This window comes from Psammomys obesus, unplaced genomic scaffold, assembly GCF_907164565.1.
Source record: "Psammomys obesus unplaced genomic scaffold, mPsaObe1.curated_primary_1811, whole genome shotgun sequence".
In the NCBI taxonomy this organism is placed as follows: Eukaryota; Metazoa; Chordata; class Mammalia; order Rodentia; family Muridae; genus Psammomys; species Psammomys obesus.
This window is the reverse complement of record NW_026596085.1, coordinates 6,117,096-6,143,163: the sequence shown is the minus strand read 5'-3', so window position 1 is coordinate 6,143,163 and position 26,068 is coordinate 6,117,096. Positions and strand designations below refer to the sequence as shown.

Here is a 26,068-nt window from a genome sequence, read left to right as displayed (position 1 = left end):
TCTATCTATCTATCTATCTATCTATCTATCTATCTATCTATCTATCTGTCTATCATCTATTTGTCTATTTATCTATCCTAAAAGTCCTAAAAGTAATGAAAAATGTCTTTGATTTCAAGAACCTTGATGATATTATCTGATATTATCTGATGATATTATCTGTTTTTCTGTGTAGTGAGGAATTGTCTTGTTCTTAGGAAAACTTACTTAAATATGAAATGCTTATATAAAAAAAGCCTGCTACATAAAGAATGGTCAGTGTTAGTTTTCATCATTATTTATGAAGAAGATGAGACAAAGGGAGGGGAGAAAGATAGAGAGGAAGGAAGGGAGAAAGAAAGACAGGAGAGAGAGAGAGGGAGAGAAGGAGAAAGAGAGAGAGAGAGAGGGAGGGAGCATATTTTAGAGTCTTCAGTTGTCTTCTGCTCGGCTGCCTTCAGCAGGTTTTATCAGGCTCATTCCAGTTATTGCTATAGCTTCCACACTGCACGACCCCCTTGTAGCCTCAGCTTTTGCAGCCCATTTCCTCACACTGAGGCTAAAGGAAACTTAACAAAATGCAAGTCCTAGCATGTTAATCACCGCCTCAGAGCCCATCATGCTTCAGGTATTCCGGAGGAGTATCCCGATTGGAGTGGTACTCCCCGTGTGTGAGCGTGACCCCTGCTGCCTCTGTGGGCTTATTCACAGCACACAGGTGTCACCAGCTCCCCATGCTCCTTCTCCTCTGTCGGTCTCCACTCACTGCTGAGCTGAAGCATAGCTTCCACCCTGTTCCACAGACACACCCTTTCCACATGACGCTCCACCCATCTGCCAGGGACCAGTTCATGAGCCTTCTGACACATCGAGAAAGCTGTTGGAACGTATTCCTGGTACCCTACCTTGCACAGTCAATTAAAATAACTCTTTTGTCCCCCACATCCTGCCTTAAACTAAAGAGTTCTGCCTTGTTCCCTCTGCTTTCCTCAGGTTCCAATTCTTGGCATATTGTAGATGCTCAATAAACACACAAGAATTAATAACACTACACAATCTGTGGGAAAAAAATGCTAAATCATTGAATTGGAAAAAATAGTGAGTAAAGTTTCCAAGAGCAGGAACAGTCCTGATTCTGAGGCCACTGAAAGAGAAGCCTTTCCTGTTTATTTTTATTTTTTTTATAGTGAAGAAATGATGTTTTTTTTTTTTTTTTTCTTTTTAAACGATAACCTTAGGGCGTCAGTTAGTCCAACTGTAGCCTTCATGCCGGAATGCAATCCCACCTTAGCTGCTCCCTTCTTGTGAGATATTACACATCTGTAAATTAGGCAATCTAGAAACAACTACTTTGCAGACCTATAGAAAAGGTTTTTTAATGACAAAGGTAAAGTGCCTGACACATGAGGGCAGCAACTGGTGTTTGTCACCCATGGTCACAAGTTGTTCTGTGCACTTCAGCTCAGCTGAGCAAATTCTTAACTTCTTCAGGGACTGAGTAAGTGGAGATTAAACTCGTCCTGTGCCTGATGATTGACGGCCCATGTCCTGGGTGTGTACTACACTAGACTTTAATGCCAGTGGGTAGAATTGAGAAGAAAGCCCCAGAGAGACTGGGAAGGGAAAGATGGGAGGACATAGCTGAAGCAAAATGGCAAAAAGGCACCAAGGATCTGCCTCACACGGCAGGTTACGATTGCTTACGTACTATATACAATTGTTCTTAAAATGTTTATAAATTAAGATCTCCTATAGTTCAGATTTTTTTTCTTCTGTGACTCTAGCTTTATGACAGGAGTATTATGGTAAGGTTGGAGGTGTCAACGTGGATATTTCAAACCTGCTGAGCCAGGGACCAACTGAGTCCCTGTTAGGCCTCTGTACATCTTCTAGATGGGGGAGGATGGTTCTTCAACTGGAAATTTGCAAAAATTTCAGAAATGCATTTATCTTCTTCAGAGGAGAAGGATGATTTTTTCTGTAAAGGGTTCATAGACCAGCAAAAGCCAAGAACCTGCTGCTTTGTGCTTTCCCCATCGGAGCTGAAGTAGTCTCACGCACCCCGAGAAACAGCCCATGCTCAGTACGTATCTGAAATATTTAGTCACGGCAGAATATTGTGACTCAATAAAACCGTGCTTTTCTTCTCACGTTCTTATTTCTCACCATGAAAACTTTTCCTGGACCGATGTAAACTGAACATTTAATCATGTGAAGCACTTCCCCTTGTAAAACAGTATGCGTAAAGCATTTAATGTTTGTTATTTTGGGGACTGGGTATTGGAAAACAAAATAAATGAGTTAAAAAATGAATAACAAAGCAGCACTTTTGGGTCTTTTCAAGGGAGTGCTACATTTCCCAGTGGGTTTTCCGCGTCATTAGAGGGAATGAGCGCAAGCACCCTCTCTTAGTTGATCTATGTGGTCAAGGAAATTTTCACTTTGCATGGGTTTACCCAACACATTATGTGCTAGAAGTGATCTTTGTTGGATACAAAGAAAGGGGGAGGAGGAGCTTTGGAGTGGGAGTGGAAGGAGATGATGAATTTTGGGGAGTTATCTATGTTTGCCTGGCCTCGCATTGGTAGCACACATATCATGACAACCCCATAATCTCCTTGTGTAAGAAGGAGAAATGCAAGGCTTCAGACTGTTAGCAACTCACAGAAGTTCCAAGAGCTACCCAAACTGGCTCTTTTTTTTTGCATATAAAACTTTTTTAAAATTAGTTATACTTCATTCACTTTGTATCCCCCAGAAGCCTCTCCTTCCTCCCCTCCCAATCCCACCCTCCCTCCCCCTTCTTCACGCATGCCCCTCCCCAAGACCACTGATAGGGGAGGTCCTCCTCTCCTTCCTTCTGATCTTAGTCTATCAGATCATATCAGGAGTGGCTGCATTGTTATCTTCTGTGGCCTGGTAAGGCTGCTCTCCCCTCAGGGGGAGATGATCAAAGAGCAGGCCAATCAGTTCATGTCAGAGGCAGTTCCTGTTCCCATTACTATGTAACCCACTTGGACACTAAACTGCCATAGACTACATCTGTGCAGGGGTTCTAGGTTATCTCCATGCATGGTACTTGGTTGGAGTATGAGTCTCTGGAAAGACCCCTGTGTTCAGATTTTCTGGTTCTGTTGTTCTCCTTGTGGGGTTCCTGTACTCTCCAGATCTTACTATTTTCCACTTCTTACATAAGATTCCATGCACTCTGCCCAACAGTTGGCCATAATTCTCAGCGTCTGCTTTGATAGTCTGCAGGGCAGAGTCTTTCAGAGGCCCTCTGTGGCAGGTTCCTAGGTTGTTTCCTGTTTTCTTCTTCTTCTGATGTCCATCCTCTTTGCCTTTATGGATGGGGATTGAGCATTTTAGTCAGGGTCCTCTCTCTTGATTAGTGTCTTTAGATGTACAGATTTTAGTAGGTTTATCCTATGTTATATGTCTATATGAGTGAGTATATACCGTGTGTGTCTTTCTGCTTCTGGGACAGCTCACTCAGGATAATCCTTTCCAGGTCCCACCATTTACCTGCAAATTTCATGATTTCCTTATTTTTCATTGCAGAGTAAACTCCATTGTGTAGATGTACCACAATTTCTGCATCCATTCTCCAGTTGAGGGGCATCTGAGCTGTTTCCAGCTTCTGGATATTACAAATAAGGCTGCTACAAACATGGTTGAGCAAATGTCCTTATTGTGTACTTGAGCCTCTTTTGGATATATGCCTAGGAGTGGTATGGCTGGATCTTGAGGAAGAGCTATTACTAGTTGTCAAATTGATTTCCAGAGTGGTTGTACAAGTTTACAATCCCACCAGCAGTGTAGGAGTGTTCCCCTTTCTCCACAACCTCTCCAACATGGTTCTTAATCTTTGTCCTCCATCCCTTGTGTGCCCTTTGCAAAGGTACCTTCTGAAGGGCATTTCAGATGCCACAGTGTTTACATAGGAGGTGGTCAGTGTCTCCGGATGAACCAAAACCCTACTCATGCTCTCTGAAGAGCTGGAAAAAGCATCAGAGAGTGGAATGTTGAGATAATTGTCATCTCTTTCACAGTGAGTGACCTCTGTGCCCTCTGTAGATAGTCTTTGTAAAAGACCAGAAGACACAGTCTACAAGAAAACTGTCTAGCCTTCTATATCTTACTGCAAAAACAAGAGTAATATGATGGTAAAACTATCTCTCTGCATGATCTGAGTTTTTCACCTCTGCATTTCTGTCTCTAATTAAGCATGCATTGTCTCTGGCTACCTCTCATGAGTCCTGTGGATGCAGTAAGGAAGCTTGATAATTAGTTTTATAAACCAGGCGAGCTATGCATCTAAGTCTTGGATACTATAGAATTTAATCTGAAACAAAGATGATCATAAAACCATAGAGGTGATTCACTGTTTTCTCCTGATTATTAAATTAATGCCATTCTATTTTAGGAAAAACAATAACTAATATGTTTAGAAAGAAGGAAAACCATCATTGCTTTTCTAACGTAAAATAAACATTATCAATATTTAATGAATCCCGCAACTGAAGTTATATATAGTTCAGCATTGTATCTTACTTAAGGCATCTATTTTCACAGAAACATTCTATTTAATTTTAAAATTAACATGACTTTAAAAAAAAGAGAGACTGAGTGGCTGAGATGTGCTATCCTGTATGATATTCTCTCCCGTCCCTCACGGGTACCAGTAGGGGCAACCATAGTCTCATATGACAACATCTCTTTGATTGTAGCTGACTCAGAAGCAGACACTGCTGAAATTACTGGGGTGCTTTCTTAGTTTTCCATAATGATTTGATTAGCACTTTTGGGGGCTCCAGTAAGCAACTGGTTGGTTCTGTTGCTTTGGCATTATACCATGGTAAGTGTGAGGCAGGGCAAAACCAGTCAGTTTGTGTCCCGGCAGCAAGAGAGGAAGATAAGAGAGCCTGGGTCGCACAGTCTCCTTGGAGGAGATACCCAGAATGACCCAAAGGAGTCCTTCTAAACCCTGTTTCTTAAAGATATCTCCATTGTCTGCACGTGGTCTTTGGTGCACTTTCAAGGTCCAGTTCGAGTGTGTGTGTTTGCATATGTGCGTACGCGCTTGCATGTGTGTGTGTAAAATCTGTGTTTTGCGTATGAGAAGATACCTGACTGTGACTTACTTCACTTAGCACGGTTTTCTTCTGCTCAATCTATTTTCACACAAATGAGGTCTCCGTCTTCATTCTCTCCATCCCTTCACCTGCCGATGGGCACCTAGGATTAGATTACTTCCATATTGTGGCTACCCTGGACAGTACCACTATAAACACAAGAACGTGCCTCTGGTGTGTGCTGACTGGTGCATGTGTGTGTGTATACATATATGTATGTATATATATATATATATATATATATATATATATATATACACATACATTTATTTTTTTTTTCATCTACGCAGGGGTGGTGTTGCTAGACCCGAGGTGTTTGTCTTTTAGATGTTTTGAGGACGGTCTGTGTTGAGCATTTCCCCAAAGCAGGAGCTGTGCTTGCTCTTAGATGCAACTTAGAAACCACAAGCTCCCACTTAGCTTCCATCCTTTCTTTGCTGCTTTGGGCAGCATGGGTAGGTCTTTGTATGGTGGAAAGGCAGCGTGCACCTTCCCTCCGCTGAGGCTGACTGCCAGACGCTGCACAGACAGGCCCTCTCGGTTCTGTCTTGTTCACCACTTTCCATTATTTTTCCCTAATGCGTACTTTTCTGTCGGCACTTTTCCCCCTCATTTTAAAAAAATTCTCCTCACTCTGAACTTTGCTCACAATCTCTGTTTGTTGTTATTTTATTTTCCTAGATCCTGTGAATTACTGTAATAAATATGTGAAAATAATAGGGCTTAATTAAGCTTCTGGTAAAATACCTCACATCTAGCCGAGAAACGGAAAACAAGCCACCACTGTTCCCATCCTTAGCCTTAGTTGGAAGGGTTTCTTGGCTTATAGGCGTCTGAGAACATTGACATTTCAGTTCATAAAAAGGATGAATATAATAATAATAATAATAATAATAATAATAATAATGATGATGATGATGATGATGATGATGATAATAATGGTAATAATAACAATTTATAAAGAAGTGATTTGAAATTTCAGAAGCAGTTAGTGAAGTTGCCCTGGAAATTCTTTGTTTCCTCTTTGGCTGTTGTGTTTCTCTCCTGACAGCGGTGAGTTCTGTCTGTGGACACCTCACCATCCAAAAGAGGGTGAGATGCATTCAGAAAGGAAGCTGGAATTAGGAAAAGGCTTTTAAGTCAGTCATTGATGCACCCATCGTACTGCTGTTAATTCAGCGGAAGATCTCCAGCTATTGATTCCTCCAGGAACATATTACTTCCATTACATGAGCAAATGAACTGATTTATTTTGACAGTTTTAGTAGACTAAAATAATATTCCATAACAGTTTCCAGATTTAGAGACCCCGAATGGTGGCATTTTAAGACTCTTAGAAATGTACGCATCTCCTGCCCATTGCGGGTGTAACGGTTGTGTCACGAGTGTGTCAGTAGGTAGCAGAGAGGAGAGAGGCTCTGTCCACACTTAATGTCCTGACCTGTGAATCTCTGAATGATTAGTAGCGTACCACTCCCTGAGAAAGCGGGCCGAGATGACCCCAGTCCTGTTCAGGGGGCCTGGCACCCGCTGCTCCTCAGCAGCTGCAGCACTTGGAAGAGGGGCCCAGCACCTGACTGGGGCAGCTTAGTAGAGCTGGCCCTGGAAGTGGGGGTTACAGGTGAGGTAACCTGAGGGCGTGAGCACGAGAGAGCTGACTCTGCCACTGTCTGCTGTGTGGTGACGGTGATGGCATTGGCGAGGCGGGGATCCCTTTCTCTCCATTTTGCCCTCACCAGCTGTGGCAGGCCACCCCAAGGGGGTGAAAGCAGGAGAGGTAGTGGTGGAGGTGGGTGGGCCAGCCAGGGCAGGGCAGGAGGGCTCGCCCTGGTGGTGTGGGTGTGGGAACACTGGCAGGTTAATCTGCTCAGATACCTCTCAGTCCCAGATGCAGGGCTCTGAATTGGCCCACCCCAATCTACCCCATTGAGGGGCTGCTGGGGTTCATAAAGGGGCTGGTCCTACAGATCCCAAACTACAGCATCTTCATGACACAGGACAACAACAGGGTATCCAAGAGGAGTCCCGGTGAAGATCCAGTATTGATAGTGTAACAAAAGCTAGAAGCCTCTCACCAGACCATTGCAGTGAACATTTGCAAGCAAAGAAGTGTGGACAACAGGGTATATACCGTGGCACATTTCAGCTTCCATGAGAATTTTTCCCTCTGTTGGGGAGATGTTTCAGTAGTGGAAGTAGATACAAGAAGAGGGGGAAATGAGCGGGACTGGGTGCATGATGTGAAATTCACAAACAACCAATAAAATGTTTAAAATACATACACATCTGTTCAAAAGTTGTTCAAAGGGCTGTTCAAAGGATGTCTGTGTTGAAATGAAAATATACACCACCAGAGGGCACTGTGAGCAAACTTTTGTCCCTGCTGTAGCTGTATTGGCGATAGATCCTTCCAGAATTTAGTCAATTACTTGTAAGTGTACAGATTGAAATAATTATTTACAAAGTACTTCAGAACTCAGAATTCATTTTTCTTTTTTTTATTGAATTCTATTCTATTTTCTTTTCTTTATTTTATTTTTTTCTTATCAGTTACATTTTATTAACTCTGTATCCCAACCGTGTCCCACTCCCTCATTCCCTCCCAATCCCACCCTCCCTCCCTCATCTCCACCGTGCCCCTTTCAAGTCCACTGATGGGGGGGGACCTCCTCCCCATTCATCCGATACTGTTTTATCAGGTATCTTCAGGACTGGCTGCGAATCCCTCCTCTGTTGCCTAACCTTGGCCTGCTCCTCCCTTGGGGGGTGGGGAGGCCAAAGAGCCAGTCATTGAGTTCCTGTTAGAAATAGTCCTTGTTCCCCTCACTATGGGAAACCAATTGGTTACTGAGCTACCACGGGCTACATCTGAGCAGAAGTTCTAGGTTATATCCATACATGGTCCTTGGTTGAATGTCAGTCTCAGAAAAGACCCTGTGCCCAGATATATTTGGTCCTTGTGGAGCTCCTATCCTTTCCCCATCATACTAACTCCCTTTCTTTCATATGATTCCCTGTACTCTGCCGAAGGTTTGGTCGTGAGTCTTTGCTTTGAAAACACTGCTAGTTAGAGTCTTTCAGATGCGCTCAGTAGACTCCTGTCATACGTTCAATGCACATCCCATCTGTCTTTCTAAATGAGGATTGATCATCTTACCCCATGTCCGCTCTCTTGATTATCTTTTTTAGGTGTATAGATTTCATTATGTTTATCATATCTTATAGGTCTATATAAGTGAGTATATACCGTGTTTGTCTTTGTCCTTCTGGGATATTTCACTCAGAATGATCTTTTCTAGATCCCACCATTTGCCTGCAGATTTCATGATTTCCTCCTTTTTGATTGCTGAGTAGTACTCCATTGTGTAAAAATACCACAATTTCTGTACCCATTCCTTCATTGATGGACATCTGGGTTGTTTCCAGGTTCTGGCTATTACAAATAAAACTGCTATAAACATGGTTGAGCAAGTATCCCTTTTGTATACTTGAGCAAAGTTTGGGTATATACCTAGCAGTGGTATAGCTGGGTCTTGAGGAAGCACTATTCCTAATTGTCTTAGAAAGTGCCAGATAGATTTCTAGAGTGGTTGTACCAGTTTACATTCCCACCAGCAGTGGAGGAGGGTTCCCCTTTCTCCACAACCTCTCCAGCATGTGTTGTCACTTGAGTTTTTCAATCTTGGCCATTCTGATGGGTGTAAGGTGAAATCTCAGGGTCGTTTTGATTTGCATTTCCCTGATGGCTAATGAGGTTGAGCATTTCTTTAAGTGTTTCTCTGCCATTCAATATTCCTCTGTCAAGAATTCTCTGTTTAGCTCTGTTCCCCATTTTTTATTGGATTACTTGGTTTGCTGCTTTTCAGCTTCTTTAGTTCTTTGTATATACTGGATATTAGTCCTCTGTCAGATAAAGGGTTAGTGAAGATTCTTTCCCAATCTGTAGGCAGGCGTTTTGTTTTGATGACAGTGTCCTTTGCTTTACAGAAGCTTTTCAGTTTCATGAGGCCCCATTAATTGATTGTTGCTCTTAGAGCCTGTGCTGTTGGTGTTCTGTTCAGGAAGTTGTCTCCTGTGCCGATGAGTTCTAGGATGTTCCCCACTTTTTCTTCTAACAGATTTAGAGTATCTGGTTTTATGTTGAGGTCTTTGATCCACTTGGACTTTAGTTTTGTGCAGGGTGATAAATATGGATCTATTTTCTGCATGTAGACATCCAGTTGGACCAGCACCACTTGTTGAAGATGCTGTCTTTTTTCCATTGAATGGTTTTGGCTTCTTTGTCAAAACTCGAGTATTCATAGGTGTGTGGGTTTATTTCTGGGTCTTCTGTGCGGTTCCCTTGATTCTCCTTTCTATTTTTATGCCAACACCATGCAGTTTTTATTACTATTGCTCTATAGTACAACTTGAGATCGGGGATGGAGATACCTCCAGATGATCTGTTGTTGTACAGGATTGTTTTGGAGATTCTGGGTTTTTTGTTTCTCCATATGAAGCTGAGAATCTTTTTTTCAAGGTCTGTAAATAATTGAGTTGGTATTTTGATGGGAATTGCATTGAATCTGTAGATTGCTTTTGGCAGGATGGCCATTTTCACAATGTTAATCCTACCAATCCATGAGCACGGGAGATCTTTCCATCTTCTGAGATCTTCTTCAATTTTTTCTTCAGGGACTTGAAGTTTTTCTCAAACAGGTCTTTCACTTGCTTGGTTAGTGTCACCCCAAGGTACTTTATGTTATTAGTGGCTATTGTGAAGGGTGTTGTTTCCCTAATTTCTTTCTCAGCCCTTTTGTCTTTGGTATACAGGAGGGCTTCTGATTTTTTGAGTTGATTTTGTATCCTGCCACTTTCCTGAAGGTGTTTATCAGCTGGAGGAGTTCTCTGGTTGAATTTTTGGGGTCGCTCATATATACTATCATATCATCTGCAAATAGTGACACTTTGACCTCTTCCTTTCCGATTTGTATCCCCTTGATCTCCTTTAGTTGTCTTATTGCTCTGGCTAGGACTTCAAATACTATGTTGAAGAGGTATGGAGAGAGTGGGCAGCCTTGTCTTGTCCCTGATTTCAGTGGGATTGATTTAAGTTTCTCTCCATTGAGTTTGATGTTGGCTATAGGCTTGCTGTATATTGCCTTTGCTATGTTTAGATATGTGCCTTGTATCCCTGATCTCTCCAAGACTTTAAACATGAATGGGTGTTGGACTTTGTCAAATGCTTTTTCAGCATCTAAGGAGATGATCATGTGGTTTTTCTCCTTCAGTTTGTTTATGTGGTGGATTACATTGATGGATTTCCGTATGTTGAACCACCCTTGCATGCCTGGGATGAAGCCTACTTGGTCATGGTGGATGATATCTTTGATGTGTTCTTGGATTCGGTTTGCAAGTATTTTATTGAGTATTTTTTGCATCAATGTTCATAAGAGAGATAGGTCTGTAGTTTTCTTTTTTTGTTGGGTCTTTGTGTGGTTTAGGTATCAGGGTGACTGTCGCTTCATAGAATGAGTTTGGTAATGTACCTTCTGTTTCTATTTTGTGGAATAGTTTGAGGAGAATTGGTGTGAGCAGTTCTTTGAAGGTCTGGTAGAATTCCACGCTGAAACCATCTGGCCCAGGGCTTTTTTTGGAGGGGAGACTGTGAATGACTGCTTCAATTTCCTTGGGGGATATAGGGCTATTCATTCTTTCTACCTGATCTGTAAGTGTTTTTATTTCCCTATTTGTTTTCTGTCTAGTTGATCTGTCCCTTGGTGAGAGTGGAGTGTTGAAGTCTCCCACTATTAAGGTATTAGGATCAATGTGTGATTTAAGCTTTAATACTGTTTCACTTACGAATGTAGGTGCTCTTGTATTTGGGGCATAGATATTCAAAATTGTGATGTCCTCTTGGTGGATTTTTCCTTTGATGAGAATATAGTGGCCGTCCTTATCTGTTTTGGTTAACTTGGGTTGAAAGTCTATTTTATTAGATATTAGGATGGCTACTCCAGCTTGTTTTCTGGAACCATTTGCTTGAAAAACATTTTTCTAGCCCTTTACTCTGAGGTAGTATTTATCTTTGTTGCATAGGTGTGTTTCTTGGAAGCAACAGAATGTTGGATCCTGTTTCTGCAACCATTCTGTTAGTCTGTGTCTTTTTATTGGGGAGTTGAGTCCGTTGATGTTGATAGATACGAGTGACCAACAATCGTTACTGACTTTTGATGTGGGGTTGGTGGTGTCACTGAGTTTCACTTCTTGTATTCTTTTGATTTTTTTTGTTGTGTAGTTATTTATTTCCTCTGTTTCCTTAAATGTAGTTGTTTTCTTGGTTTGGAGTTTCCCTTCTAGTAACTTCTGTAGAGCTGGGTTACTATGTAGATGTTTTTTAAATTTGGTTTTGTCATGGAATATTTTGAATTCTCCGTCTATGTTGATTGAAAGTTTTGCTGGGTATAGTAATCTGGGTTGGAATCTGTGGTCCCTTAAGGACTGTATGATTTCTGTCCAGGCCCTTCTGGCTTTCATAGTTTCTGTTGAGAAATCTGGTGTGATTCTGATAGGTCTACCTTCATATGTTACTTGGCCTTTTTCCCTTGCTGCTTTTAGAATTTTTTCTTTGTTTTGTAGGTTCAGTGTTTTGACTATGATGTGACATGAAGAATTTCTTTTCTGGTCTAGTCTACTTGGTGTTCTGTAGGCCTCTTGTATGTTTATGGCCCTCTCCTTCTTTAAGTTGGGAAAGTTTTCTTCTATAATTTTCTTGAAAATATTTTCCGGACCTTTGAGCCTGATGTCTTCTTTTTCTTCTCCTCCTATTATTCTTAGAATTTGTCTTTTCATGGTGTCCTTGATTTCTTGGATGTTTTGTGTTTGGAACTTTTCTGATTTTATTTTTTCTTTGAGAGACATGTCAATTTCCGCAAGTGTATCTTCGGCTCCTGAGATTCTTTCTTCCATCTCTTGTATTCTGTTGGTGATGCTTACCTTTGTAGTTCCCAATCTTTTCTCTATGTTCTCCAGCTCCTGATTTTTTTCTATTTGTGTTTTCTTTATTGATTCTAATTCTGTTTTCATGTCTTGCACCATTTCCTTCATCTGTTTGAATGTGGAGTCCTGCTTTTCAATGACAGCTTCTATTTTTTTGTCAGTTTCCTCTCTATGTATCACTAATTGTGCCTCTACTTCTTTGGCTATAATTGCCTATATTTCTATGAGAGCTTTGTTTATTTCTTCTTTATTTGCCTTCATTTGTGTGGACATTTCTTTGAGAGCTTTGTGCATTTCTTCTTTGTTTGCCTCAATTTTTGTGGTCATTTCTCTGAGAGCTCGATTTGTTTCCTCTTGGTTAGTCTCGATTTCTTTGGCTATTTCTCTGAGGGCTTTGTTCATTTCATCTTTATGGGCCTCTAATAGCTGGAGAAACATAGTTTTGAGGTCGTTTTCTTGTATATCTAGTGAATTGAAGTGTCCATTGTTTTGTGGGGTTGCTGGTGAGGTCATTATGTCCTGATTTTTGTTGGGAGTGTTCTTACATCTGCCTCTAGCCATCTGGTTATTTATAACCCTCACTGTTTGTTCCTCGAGTTTGTAGTTTGGGCTATGATCGTCTCTTTCTGTTTTCTGGACTGTTTTTTCAGGAAGATGAGAGAGGTTCACTGGTTTGGGAGTATACATTGTTGTTTCAGTTTTGCCTCCCCTCACCTGGGAAACACGATCGCTGTAGTTTTAGGGCCCAGAGTTCAGTCTCCTGGTCGCTGCTCGGAGAGTGTTGTCCCGCTTCTCAGACACAGTGTTCTCCTGGCGCTGCCATCTTGGCCCCCCTCATTTTTCTTTTAGAAGCAGCAAATAGATATTATATTTACAAGTCTCCAATGTGCCATTACACAGTCCCCAGTGAAATGCTATGACTCGGATTTTTTGCAATGTGAAATTAACACTAATGACAAAAAAATACAACACTCCTAATAGAGATACACAGCCCATGTAGACTCGTTACGGAGCTTCTAGACTCTGCACATAGAGGCCTTGTGCTAGCACGGAACAAACGTACAGTCTTTGTCTTCCAAAACATGAACAATAACAAACTATCCAGAAGACAGAGCCACGCCCCCCCTGGTTCAGTTCCGGTTTCGATGGGGGCAGGGTTCATGAGTTCTGTTCCCAGGCCCAGTTGTCTCATGGCCTTCCTGATGGCCACTGTTCCATTTCTCCTATTCAGGCCTCTAGCGTTTCCTGGTTCTTCCAGATTTCAGCCCAGCCTTCTGTCCCAGGCTGACACACGTGGTTTCTTACCATATAGTCCATTGCCCAGCTGGAGTCTTCACTCTGCCCATTCCCTGTGGGGGCAGGGATGCCCCATGGCTCTGGAGAGTTTCTCTTTTCCTGCCTTGAAATGTGTCCCCAGGTCTCCACCTGGCTATCATACTCACTGCTTTAGAGCCTGTATTTCAGCCAAGGAGGGTTTTACACTATGTAGGAAAGAAAACATGACAGTTCATCTCTCACCCTGATGGCTGCCATTCCTTCCCTCTTCACTAGAAACAAAAAGTCATAACTGGGCACCTTCCTCACAGGGTGCATAGGCTTTCCTGGAAGTGGGGCATGTCTCAACACAGACTTCTGGAGGTGACAGGGAGGGCCATTTCAAACAAGCTACCTAAAGTTCAGAAGGATGCCTCAGCTGGCAAAGGTACGCGCAGCCAAGCCTCTGGATCTGAGTCTCAGGATGTACGCAGCAGGAGGAGGGAACCGGCCCATGCCACTTGTCCGTCCTCTGACCTCTTCAGGTGTGTGGTGTCACATGTTCACACACACACAAATAAATAAGATGTCATAAAAATTTTTGGGCAAAAAAGCAGCCTCGTTGATTCTGGGGAAGCTATTGTTCCTCAAGCCTTCCTGGCAATTGATGTGGTGTTTTTTGTTATAGGATTGTGTTTTAAGGCAGCAGGTGTGACAGTGTCTCCAGGAGATGGCAAAAACCTCGTTGGTTGCTGCTGTTTGGGCGAGATTATGAAAAGTAGTGTTTAATAAGGGTGGGCGTCCGTCTCCTCTCCCCGCTTAACATTCTCCACTGGGCAGTCTCACCTACTCTTTCCACAAATGGAGAAGATGTGATTCATGGGGCTGTGTGTGTGTGTGTGTGTGTGTGTGTGTGTGTGTGTGCATCTCAGATGATAATTGAAAGTAAAGGTTGGCAGTGTGCAGCCTCACCAAGCTTTTCTTTTGCTTTCTTTTTTAGAGTAATGAGGAGACAGATGGCATTTTTTCTGTAGATGCCAAAAAAGAAAAAAAAAAAATCCAAACCTCCCAAGTCTCATAGTTGTGGAATAAAATCTTATGTGATTTGTAAAACCAGTCTTCAGAGTCTATTGGCATGTTTCTTTAGCCTCTACGTCAAGACCCAAATGACCCAGGGGGGGTTATTTGCGAATTCTGACCCCTTGTCCTTAGAGGAGGTTTTAGTTGAAGACAGATAGTTAATCACCATATACAAAGCAAGAACCAAACCTGAGCAGCTGGTCAGCATGGATAGTCTAACAGGTACGATACTAGTACAACACCTGACCCCACACTATAACCCACCGTGTTGGCTTTGGTGCTGTGGCCGGCCATCTTGTCACAGGTAACATCGTGACAGAAGCAGAATGAAGTTGTCTTCTTTAGGGAGCTAGGCGAGTTCTTCATGGTGTGTTTGGGCTGGACAGATGATGACAACCATTTCCCCACTTATATTTAAAAAAAAAATAGAGACCATTGAAGTGACAGGGCTCTGAGTTTTTCAGTGTTCTTTTTAACATGTGACAAGTCTAAATGTTTCTGTCTGCATAAGCCACGTACTAATTAGTAATTAAACACTGTTATTTAATTAGACTACCTAGTTGGTGCATCATGCATTAATTACTCTCAGATTGGTGTGTGCTGGCTGTCCTTGGTGAGGGGGCCGCTCTGCTGGTTTGTTTCGTGCTGTGTGCTGCAGCTGTGCTCAGGCACAAACCTCCTCTGCTGTCTTGAATTTGGACAGGAAGCAGCAGCATGGAGCGATGATGGTGGCAAGAGCCAGTCAGCTATCTTTCTGAATGCGTGCAAAAGCCAGAAGGAATCGGCAGAGACTGAATAAAAGAATCATCCCTTTAGGAGACTTAGTGTATTTTTTTTGTTTGTTTGTGCTTGAGTTTTCTATCAGTCCTTTCAAAATGGAAAGGTCAGTGCTATATCACATACAGTGAATTTCCAACGGTTCTCAGCACTGACAAAACCTCTTGAACTTTCAGCTATTTTCTGAAGAATTTAGTGAACCCAGGGTAGTAGGTGAGACATATTTGAGTGAATTTTAATCAAAAATGGTCATGATAATTCAGTTATTTTAATGGAAATGTTGCAGTTGTAGACTGTGAAACGTACCCATTTGTTCCATTCCTTGTTATGGAAGTAGGACCTACAGTTATTAATTCTCTCATTGAGAAATGAATTTTCAACATCCAGAAAGTACTCTCAATAATTAACTCTACTCTTATAGCTGCACTATCCATCAGTAGACTTCATCAACATCAGTGGTTCTCTGTCTGCATGGAGGTCAGGGGGTTTATGGAGTGTTTCTACAGGCTGGTTGTATTTTTGTTTGAAGGACAGTTGCGTGCAGTGGGCTTTATGGTGGATAGCAGCTGTTGTTTTGGATACATGAGGTACAAACTCATCTGTGACCAGACTCTTCCTTTCCCAGAATATGATGCATGTAAAACCCTGAGAGAGCTGTCACCCCAGGAAATCCCTGTGTGACAGGTGTGCATCCTCATATACAGGAAGGAGGGAATTCCTGCTGTCTGGAGGCTCAATTCCAGTATCTGATAGAGGCAGAGGGTGTACTAGGGGCTCCAAGAGAGAGTTGGCTCATTAGGCTTGGTAGTCAATAAAAACAGAGATTAGGGTTGGGGCTCAAATCTTTGTTACCTGTACTAGGCCCCCTTTTACCACACATTTTTCCATCTCTACTTCCTCCTCCTCCTCCAAGGAACTAAAAATTCCCTTCCCTTCCTTCAGAGATCAGGGAATCCCAAGGAAGAGGAGGCAGAAAGACTTTAAGAGCCAAAGGAGATGGAGAATAGAAGAAAAAAGCCCCCTGATTCAACTAGGCAAGAGGTATATGAACTCACAGACAGTGAGGCAGCAAATACAGGGCTCTACAGTATGATCAGTTTTGCTTCATCTTAACTATGTTTTATTTTGTTATGTTTGGTTGTTATCTCTTAGAAGCCTGTTCTTTTCTAATGAGAAACAGAAAAGGAGTAGATCCAGAGGGGAGGGGAGATTGGGGAGGAACTGGGAGAAGTGAGGGAGGGGAAACTGTAATCTATTTTCAATAAAAGAAAAACATTCAAAGTCGATTATGATCAGTATAGTCACTATTCAAAGTCACATGAGGTGTTTTGTTTCATAAATATACTTTCTGTCTTACTTTCATTTAAGTTTGCATTTTCATTAATCATTATGAATAGTCACATAAGCTAAGCAAGGGATGTCATCCATATTACACAGAAAGCTCCCCTTCAGTCTTCATTATCAGCAAATGGAATTCTAACTCTAGAAAGCTCTAGAAGGCCTTTAATAAGGCGTCTGTGAACATGCTTGTTTTATACCCTAAAGTATCTCTAATTCTTCCCTCACTCAGCGTATGGCAATCCCCAACTTGAGAGAAAGCTTCCCGAGCTGGGTGCAGCTCCACGGACATGATAGCTCAGAGTTGCTGAAGACACCCAGCAAACATCCTCCCTCCTATGCCACCCTGTGCACGGCAGTGCTTTAGCTAGGAATGGCAAAGCCTTAGAAATTTCCAGTAATTAGTAGTGCCTATTAAAAATAAATTAAGAAACCCAGAGCAGACAGATTAAAGAAGCCTGTGATGGGAGTACCAAGCGCAGTGAGCGGATCTGTGCTGTCTTTGACAGAGGAAAGAGCTTGGTGCATTGAAAGCAACCAGGCTCTGTATCAGCAGGTTTCAGATATCCGTGCCGTGAGTCATGCGTTCATGACTGTTTTATGTCTTCTGTATTACGTGAAATCTAGTCTGACCTGGATCAAGATTCTAACTGCGCTCGGAGGTGTTAATCCTCCTATTATCACTCGTTGTGATTTCTTCTCTTGGTCAAAGGCCAGCTGTGGGGAAGAGGAGGCTGGCGCTGTGGAACACGGGTGCAGTTTCAAGGTCAGGACTCCTGCTTCTGCGTTCCCGTTGGCTGAGTCGCACCGTCAGCTGGGGATTATCACTCCAGTCTATAAAACTGACAGAGCCTAATGTTTCATGCAAATAAGTGAATATGCTAACAGCTCAGGTACATTCAAGGCTGGGAAATATCATTTAAACCTGGGCCTAGAGTGTGCTGATGAAAACTTCAGATGTTCTCTGACTGCTCTCGGTTCTTAATAGTTAGGGTATTCATGGGTAATTTTGAGAATCCAGTCTGCTAACATTAACTACCAGTGGGAATTCAGCCACAGTCTCTGCTCCACTTGGAGAAGATGCTACAGACAGAGTAGAGGCTGCAAGGCATAAAAATTCCACAGTCTAAGATTGTTCTTCTGAGCATTTCAGTGCATTCATCAAGTAACTCAGGGTGTTCAGTGCGAGCTGAGTTTGAAGAAAGTAACCATAAGGCTTGCAGAGGCCAGATACTTAATCCTATCTGTTTGTGGTCTGAAATCAGGGCACAGATTTGTGAGTTTGCTTGTTGAGATTACACACAAATAGAAGACTGTGGGCTTTAACTGTTTTCTTGTTAATTTTTTATAATTTATTCAATATATATTCCAATTGAAGCCCCTTCCCTCAACTCCTCCCAGTCCCACCCTCTCTCTCTCTTCTCCCCTATCCCCTTCCCATAGGGCACTGAAAGGGGAAGTTCTCCTACTCTGCCATCTCTCCATAGCTCATCAAGTCTCATCAGGACTGCCTGGATCCTCTTCCTCTGTGGCATGGGCAAGGCCGCATGGCCAGGGGGAAGTGATCAAAGAGCAGGCAACTGAGTTCGTGACAGAGGCAGCCCCTGCTCCCCTTACCCAGGTACCCACATGGAGACTGAGCTGCCAATGGGCCACATCTGAGCATGGTCTCATGCATGGTCCTCAGTTGGTGAATAAGTCTCTGCAGAACCCCTTGGGCTCAGATTTTTTTTTTTTTTAGCTTTCTTGGTCTCCTTGTGGTTACAAGTTAAGTGACACACACTTTAAAAGATTAATTTTAATTCATTTTATGCGTCTGAGTGTTCTGTCTGTGTGTCATATCTGTACACTACTTGCATGCCTGTTGCGCTCAGAGGTCAGAAAGAGGCATCAGATTCCCTAAAACTGGAGTCACAGATGGTTGTGAGCTATGTGTATGAATGTTTTGCTTATGTGTGTGTATGTGTATGTCTGGTGTCCGTGGAAGTCAGGGAAGGGGCATCAGAATCACTGGAACTGGAGTTCTCTATAGTTGTGGGGTGCCATGTGGGTGCTGTGAACTGAACCTGGGTTCTCTTAACCACTGGGGTACCTTTCCAGCCACCCTCCCTGCCTGCCTTTGCCCCTTGTATGTAAAATGATATCTCTTGAATACATAGCCTTGAAAGTCAGGCTCTATTGCTTGAATTTTAGGCATAGTTACCAGTCGCCTGAACACACACGCTCTGTTGGGCCTTAGCTTCCTCCTTTAGGGAACAGAGACAGTGGGACTATCATGGCATCGTGAGAGATTGGTGAAGCCGTTTCCAGACAAGCTGATGTAAAGGGAGGGCTGAGTCTTACATATTGTGACGTGGCGAGACAGACAGCAAACTCAGGAGGTTACCTTAGCACCAGGCCCAGGGCACATGCAGCCGACAGGATGGATGCAATGCTTGTGAATTCTAGATCTGTGGAAATATGCAAACTAAACTGCAACTCAAAGGAATGTGGACAAGAAACTAAAGAGAAGATACGGAGATCTGGGTAAATGTTCAGACTGAATACATCTTGTTTAGCAGTGAAAAGCGTCGATGAGGAGGTCTCCCTCTCTCTCTTGCTGTAGAGGTGCTGGAGGGCCTTTGGCAAAGTTTAGAAACACAGTAATGAAATTCTGTGATAATTTTTTAATTCAGATAGGTTTCAGGCACCCCCAAAACAAACAAACAAACAAACAAACAAACAAGCAAAACAAACAAAGGGAAAAAAAAAAACATGGCTAGTAACCTGTTGGAACATCTCATTGTTTTAATTCTAACGAACTTGTATTAAAGAACCCCTTTCCTTGAGAAAAGAAACTTCTCCAGAGAAGATGTCTGAGGTTTAAATATAACAGATGGTATTTCGGATCTTCTGTCAATTGCATATGTGTGAGAACTCCAAATTTAGAATCATTACACAGCTACAATTTGTGACAGTTTATGGCGTTCTGCTAGAATGAAAGGTTGGCCCAACCCCTCATGGAAGCATCTGCAGGAGATTTCAGATGACCCGGGTCACTGCCCTTCGCCATCAGAGATGGCTCTGTGTGGCTACTCTTTGGTAGTCAATACAAATGAAAGCGGGTCAGTGATCTTTTTCATCCCATGCATGGCAAGTCATACTGATAGCTTTGTGTTTGTTGCAGATGACCCCGGTATTATATGGGTTATCACTTCCTCATGTGTGAGCAGCTTTATTTTGCAGTCTTGGCATGTTCCTTGCTGGGGGTTTTGCTTCAGTGGGGTATCTATTATCTTGTCTGAAGCCTGGGTATGGAAACAAAGTAATTCCACACCCTGTCTCTAGGCTACGCTTGCTCCCCTGTCCCTCTGAACTGGGAGTGGGGTGGGAGCACAGGGCATGAGCACTGCCGCTCTTCCCCCCATGCCTCTCCTGCCTCTCCGAGGGGGGTGTGCCCCACTCTGCTGCATCACAACCTCAGAAGGTGGTGCCACACACCAGTGCTTCCCCCTGGAACCTTCCCACTGACTTCCAGGATTTTTATTGAACTTCTGTGCTAAAATTTTTATAGCATTCACAAGTCACACATGCTTGTTTCCTATTTTATTTGCCTCTTTAATAGTTGCTGTGTTATAGCCAGGAAAAGATGCACAGGGTCTGCCTGGCACCGTCTGGGATAGCCCCATATCCCACATTTATGACCAGCAGTTACACAGTTGAGCATTTCCCTGACATTCCTTTTGATCTAGTTTAAAACACACAGGAAAGATTTTGAAAAAACAGTACAAGGCAACCAGTAGCCATTGTTAGCAATAAATTTCTAATGTATGTGTATAACCATTTCTCTTTGTATATATGCATCATCGTTAAGTCCTTCACACATTAAAAAAAAGAACAACAAAAGTTCATAAATAAGGGTCAAGATACTTAAGAGATGCAATCAATATTAATTTATAGTCTACCCCAATTATTTTTTTGGTAAGATTTATTTATTTATTATTTATACAGCATTCTGTCTGCATGTGTGCCTGCACACCAGAAGAGGGCACAGGATTCCATTATACATGGTGTGAGCCACCATGTGGTTGCTGGGAATTAAACTCAGGACCTTTGGAAGAACAGACAGTGCTCTTAACCTCTGAGCCATCTCGCCAGACTGCCTACCCCAAACTTTTAATAAGTTCCATGAATGACCATCTTTGCTACTGTCTCCCAGTTCAAAATTCCACCCAGAGTCACATGATCTATTTGGTCGCCTCACTTCTTCAGTCTCTGGGAACATCAAGTGACTCCTTAGATTTTTATAACATTGACAAAAGAGGATAGATCAACACTGTTATTAAATTCCCCTGTTTGGGTTCTGCTTTCTGGTGCTGCATTTTGTTGGGACCTTGCAGGAGAGAGCCTTCCTCCTTACTGCATTCTGTGGGGGGACACAGGTCACTGACTTGTTGGTAGTTAAATGATGGTAAAGCATGATGCTGTGGGTCTGTGGACATTTTTCCTGTCCTTATGACATCCAAGTAGCACAGGTGAACATGTTTAAATACACAGGTATGGGCACATGAGTCGTTTCCAGCATTAGGACCATAACAAATGTCCTGGATCAGGACCCAAACAAACGTTTCACACTCTTGGGCTTTTAGATTTGAAGCGGATGCTTGTCATTTGTTGACAGTAAGCAGTTCGATTTCGTATCAGTTGTTTTGATTTTTATTATTTAGTTATTAGTGTGTGATGCCATTGTGTTTAGTGTGGCATTGCGTATGTAGGTATGATGTTGTGTGTGCTATAGATACGTGTTCTTAAGAGTGTGTGCTCACGGACATGTGTGTACACGTGTGGAGGCTAGAGGTCAATAGCAGATGTCTTTTTCGGTTGCTCTATCTTATGTTTTGGCATAGAGTTTCTCACTGAATCTGGAGAATTATGGGTCAAGTGTGTCCCAAGAACCTTCTCCAATTTGAGCTCTGCAGTTACAGAGCAAGCCGCTGTGCCCAACTTTTATATAGATGCTGGGTTCCAAACACAGGTGTTTTTTACCACACAACAAATGAGCCTCTGCCAAATGAGCCATTTCCTGGGCCTCTTCTTTTCTTGTTAAAAATCTGCTTGTGTATTAGTGTGGGATTAGGCCAAAGAGGCAGAAAGGGAATCTTGAGGAGGACAAGAAATTCTTTAGAAAGTGGGAGGCAAAAATAGAGGGCAGCAGAACACCTGTGACAGGAGGGCAGAGTAGGGGCTTCTGGGAGGAGAAAGAGGACAAATAGGAGGGGGATCAACCAAAATAAAGCATTGTGAAAATGCCACATTCATATCATTATTTTGTACGCTAACAAGAAGTGACATAAAGTTTATAGAAGTGAGTCCAGAAGAAGTAACATGATCTCTCACAACATGTAAGTTTTGCATGTATCTGATGAGGTCATGGTACAGATCAGTAGTGCTGGGCTGGCCCGGTATGTGTGAGGACCTGAGTTTGATCCCTAGCAGTAAGAAAGAATAAATGAAGGTAGTGTTTAGCATGGTTAAAAGTTTTGGGGATCTACTGCAATGTTTCTGTCACTCAAGGATTTGTGAGTAGAGCAGGAAGAGGATGAATGAATGCATGTGGGTTAGTCGTGTGATGTGTCCACTCTGGAAGCTGATCTTTTGATTATCTCTGCAGTGTGCTCTTGGTCCATTCGTAATGTGTCATAAGCTGTAAAGCCAACTCCCTTGGCCTATAGATGAAGTCACTGAAGCTTGGGACTGAGCAGTGCTTTTAAAAGGTCACACACGAGCTGTGACTTGAATCCAAATATTATGTTTAATGGTAGTCTCTAGAATTTTGCATAATTCTAGAGGCCAATTTTGCATAATTCTCTTAATCTTTTCAGTAGAAGCACATTTGAACATCTGTTCCTAAGTTTCCTCTTTCTTAACTTCAAGGGTAACTGAATCGAGACAGTTCTGTGCGATGCCCCTTGACTGGTAATGCCTGGTGAATTTGGCTTGTCTTCAGCTCAGGGAAGCTGGCGATTTTTTTCATGGCAGAATCAAAGATCATTAATAAGAGTTAGGTTTTGTTTTTCTGTTCAGAGGAGATAACATACTGATCTTGACTCTTATCCTCCTGGTCAATATCAAAGAGCATGCATTTAATTATAGTGTCTGTTCATTCTCCAATGCTGCTGCCATGCTTAGAGAATCATGTATGTTTTGAAGTCCCTTAACAAAAAGAACAAGAAACAGTAGATTTGAGATGCTCCTTGTCACATGGCAGAGGTCGAACTTTCACTGGTTCCCCTGTGGCAGGCTCTGTATCTGAAAAAAAAAAAAAAAGTTCTCCTGCTGTAAACATCTAGAAATGTTGGATAAGCTGCAGCAAATATCCTTGTCCTCCCAACTATAACCCAACACAAACAAGTATGGTCCAGAGACAGAACATGAGGAAGGAATCACTATCTGCTGTAGCTAAGAACGGCATGGGAGATGCTTTCAAAACAATGACCTCTCAGAACAGAGAGAAGGAGGAAGAATTTATTTGTGGAGCTCATGCATATTCATATGATAAAGCACATTTGTGAGCATGATCAGTTTAAGGTAATAATTTAAGGAGGACAGATGACAGACACATTTAGGAATTTACCTAGGTCAAGGTCATGGGCACAGGTTTGAAGGTTAAGATGGCAGACAGGACTGCCTCTGGGCATGCTCAGTTTGCATCATAAACTTTTAGCTGAAAATAAAAGTAAGGATTTTCTGGGGGTGAATTTATCCTTGAAGCAGCTAACAAGACCAGAAAAAAAACCAAAACAAAGCAAAATAAAATAAATTTAGAGCCAAGTCATGAAAAGAAATATGGAAACAGCCACAAATAGCTCTCTCCTAGGTTCTAAGGTCTTTTCAGTGACATTACAACACTTAGCTTCCCAGGAGACAGCACTGGTATTATATAAATTAGTCTAAATAGATGAAAATATATGTGTGATTTACAATTCAACTGAATCAACTTGAAGTCATTAAAATTCTACTACTGCAGAATTTGCCATTTTTCATAGTTATGTTATGCCATTCTTGGACTCACTATTGCTGTAAAAGTGGGTTTACATGGTACCCTGTATATATGCCAAACTGAAATTAAAATTCAAAATAAATTATTACATTTTGAAAAAATAATAATCTTCAGCAAGACGATACTCTTCAGTGTGGCTTTTAAAGCATGGGGGATACGTTTTTGCGTCCGCTTGATTGTCCTCAGGGTACCTGGATTGCACATCATTTATGGGTGTCCCTGTTTGTGTCTCTGGATGAGCCTGGCATTAGAATCAGTGGACTCAAGGAAGCAGACTGGCCCTCTCTGCTACACGCAGACATGTTCAATTTTAAACAAAAGGTGAAAGTGGAAGAATTTGCTCTTACTCTTTCCTGCTGAGCGGGGATATCTCTTGCCTTTGTGATCCCCAGGCTGGGGTCAGTGTTATCAGCTTACCTGGTCCTTAGGCCTTTGCATTTGGTTGTGACCCAACCATTGGCTGTCCTTGATCTCTGCTTTGCAGATGGCAGATTCTCAGTGTCTGGAATCATGTGCACTGGTTGTTGGCCCTAAATTTCTGCCTCTCTCTGTCACACTATCTCTGTCTCTCTCTATCTCTCTTGTCTTCTTTGATTGATTCTATTTCTGTTGACTTCCCCGATGGGTACAGTAAAGCTGCAAACAAATGAACATCTCCTTAGGCACTTTGAGAAGTCTGGGTCTCCTTTTCCTTTCCTTTCCTATTGAGACAGAAGTTAAGCAGGTTAAAGTGTGTACACGCACTCACTGAGGAGGTCTCCCTTCGTTTACTGTTAACTGGGTACGTACCATGTGACTACCTCTTGGAATTCAGAGATGGATGAAACACAGCTCCTGTGCTCGGGAGCCTTATGGTCTAGTGAGAGAAATGGTGGAAACAAACGAGACATGGAGCGATATTAACTAGATAGATACACAGAGGAAGCTGGGAGTCTACTACAGGAGCCCAGGGTTAGCAGTGGGTCTGATTCTCCCCATCCATGGCCTCTTACCTTAATCTAGTGTTCGCCTGAATCTAGTTTATTTTACCCTCCCCCCATCCATTGCTGTTTACCTTAGTCTGCGCTTCATGTGAACACTTTCTTTCCCTAAATTCTATAAACTCTATGAAGTATGCCCAATCTACGGTGGATCTTAGATGATTTTTTTTTTCTGTGCTAACAGTGTCAAAATGTGGAAGACATGCAATAAACTAGGCAGTCTAGATAACAAATTACTATGAAAGTAAGCCAGGGGCAGGGTAGGCCATGCAGTCTCTGTTCCATCATTTAATTCCTTATGAAATAATCTCCAGTTACACTTGTTAAACAGAAAGGAAAGCAAATGGAAGGCCAGTGACAGCACTTGAGTTTTCTTTGTGTCTTTTGCCAAGTGAAAGTTGTGGCAGGTGTTTGATGACATGTTGGAAGGACAGGTCCTATTTTATTCCCACCAAGTGTTTCCAGACTCCTGTGGTCTAGCTCTGGGCTGTTCTCTGCAGGGTTTCAGACTCTGAGCCCACAGTGGAAAGCATTGAGCTCACAGGTGCGGTTGCAATAGAAGATGCTGTGACGTATCTTACAGGAAAAGAATCCTGCTAGAGGCCAGGGACATGGCTCCGTGGGTGAAGAGCTTGCTGGGTGAGCATGAAGGCCTGAGTCTGGATCTCAAGAACCCAGGTTTATAACAACAAACAATAACAATAAACAACAAAACAAAAACCAGTTGTGGCACACAACTGTAATTCCAGCATTGGGGAGAGGAGATGGGAGCCCAGAGCCCAGAGCCCAGAGCTTGCTGGCCTTATTGGTGAGCCCTAGGTTCAGTGAGAGCTCCAGTCTCAAGAGATAGTGTGGATGATAAGGATTGAGGATGATAAGGATGTCAATCTCTGGTCTCTGCGTGGGCACACACCCTAGCACACACAGACACACGCACTTACACACACACATACACAAACCCAACACACACACATATACACCCCAGCATACACACACACACACACACACACACACACACACACACACACACATATATACCCCAACATACACACACATACACACACACACACACACACCCCAACATACACACACACACACACACACACACACACACACACTTATAGACACATACTTGCACGAAAATACATATATACACACACACAGTGGGTGATATCTTTGGCCAAAGTTGTACATATCATCCTATTTTTTTTCCATCTTTATATGTTCCAGGAAGTTTCCACTACACTAGGTTTCCGAATTGCCCCTTAAGCCCTCCCCCATTCCAGCCATCTCTTCCCGTATTCTCTCTCTCTCCACACCCCCCTTTCCCTGTATCATCCTTTTTTGAGCACTGTTTGTTATGAAGCACACAGGTATGGAATGCGGTACATACAGTTTTACAATTTTTTAACTTTGTATTTTCATCTCGTAGGTATATATTTCCAGGGCATAATATAAATAGTGTGGATATAATTTATAATGGGTAATTAGAAGACTTGCTTTTCTCG

The 26,068-nt window shown here is 42.4% G+C and overlaps 1 protein-coding gene and 1 non-coding gene across 3 annotated transcripts in view; both read left to right on the top strand.

Moving 5' to 3' along the window:
• Tmem117 (transmembrane protein 117) overlaps positions 1–26,068 on the top strand; it is a 448,350-nt gene that overhangs the window by 114,657 nt on the left and 307,625 nt on the right. The gene's annotated exons all lie outside the window — the stretch shown is intronic.
• Positions 6,460–6,589, top strand: LOC129691238 (small nucleolar RNA SNORA17). The gene has a single exon (XR_008722435.1). It is a non-coding gene; the product is annotated as a small nucleolar RNA SNORA17 (small nucleolar RNA).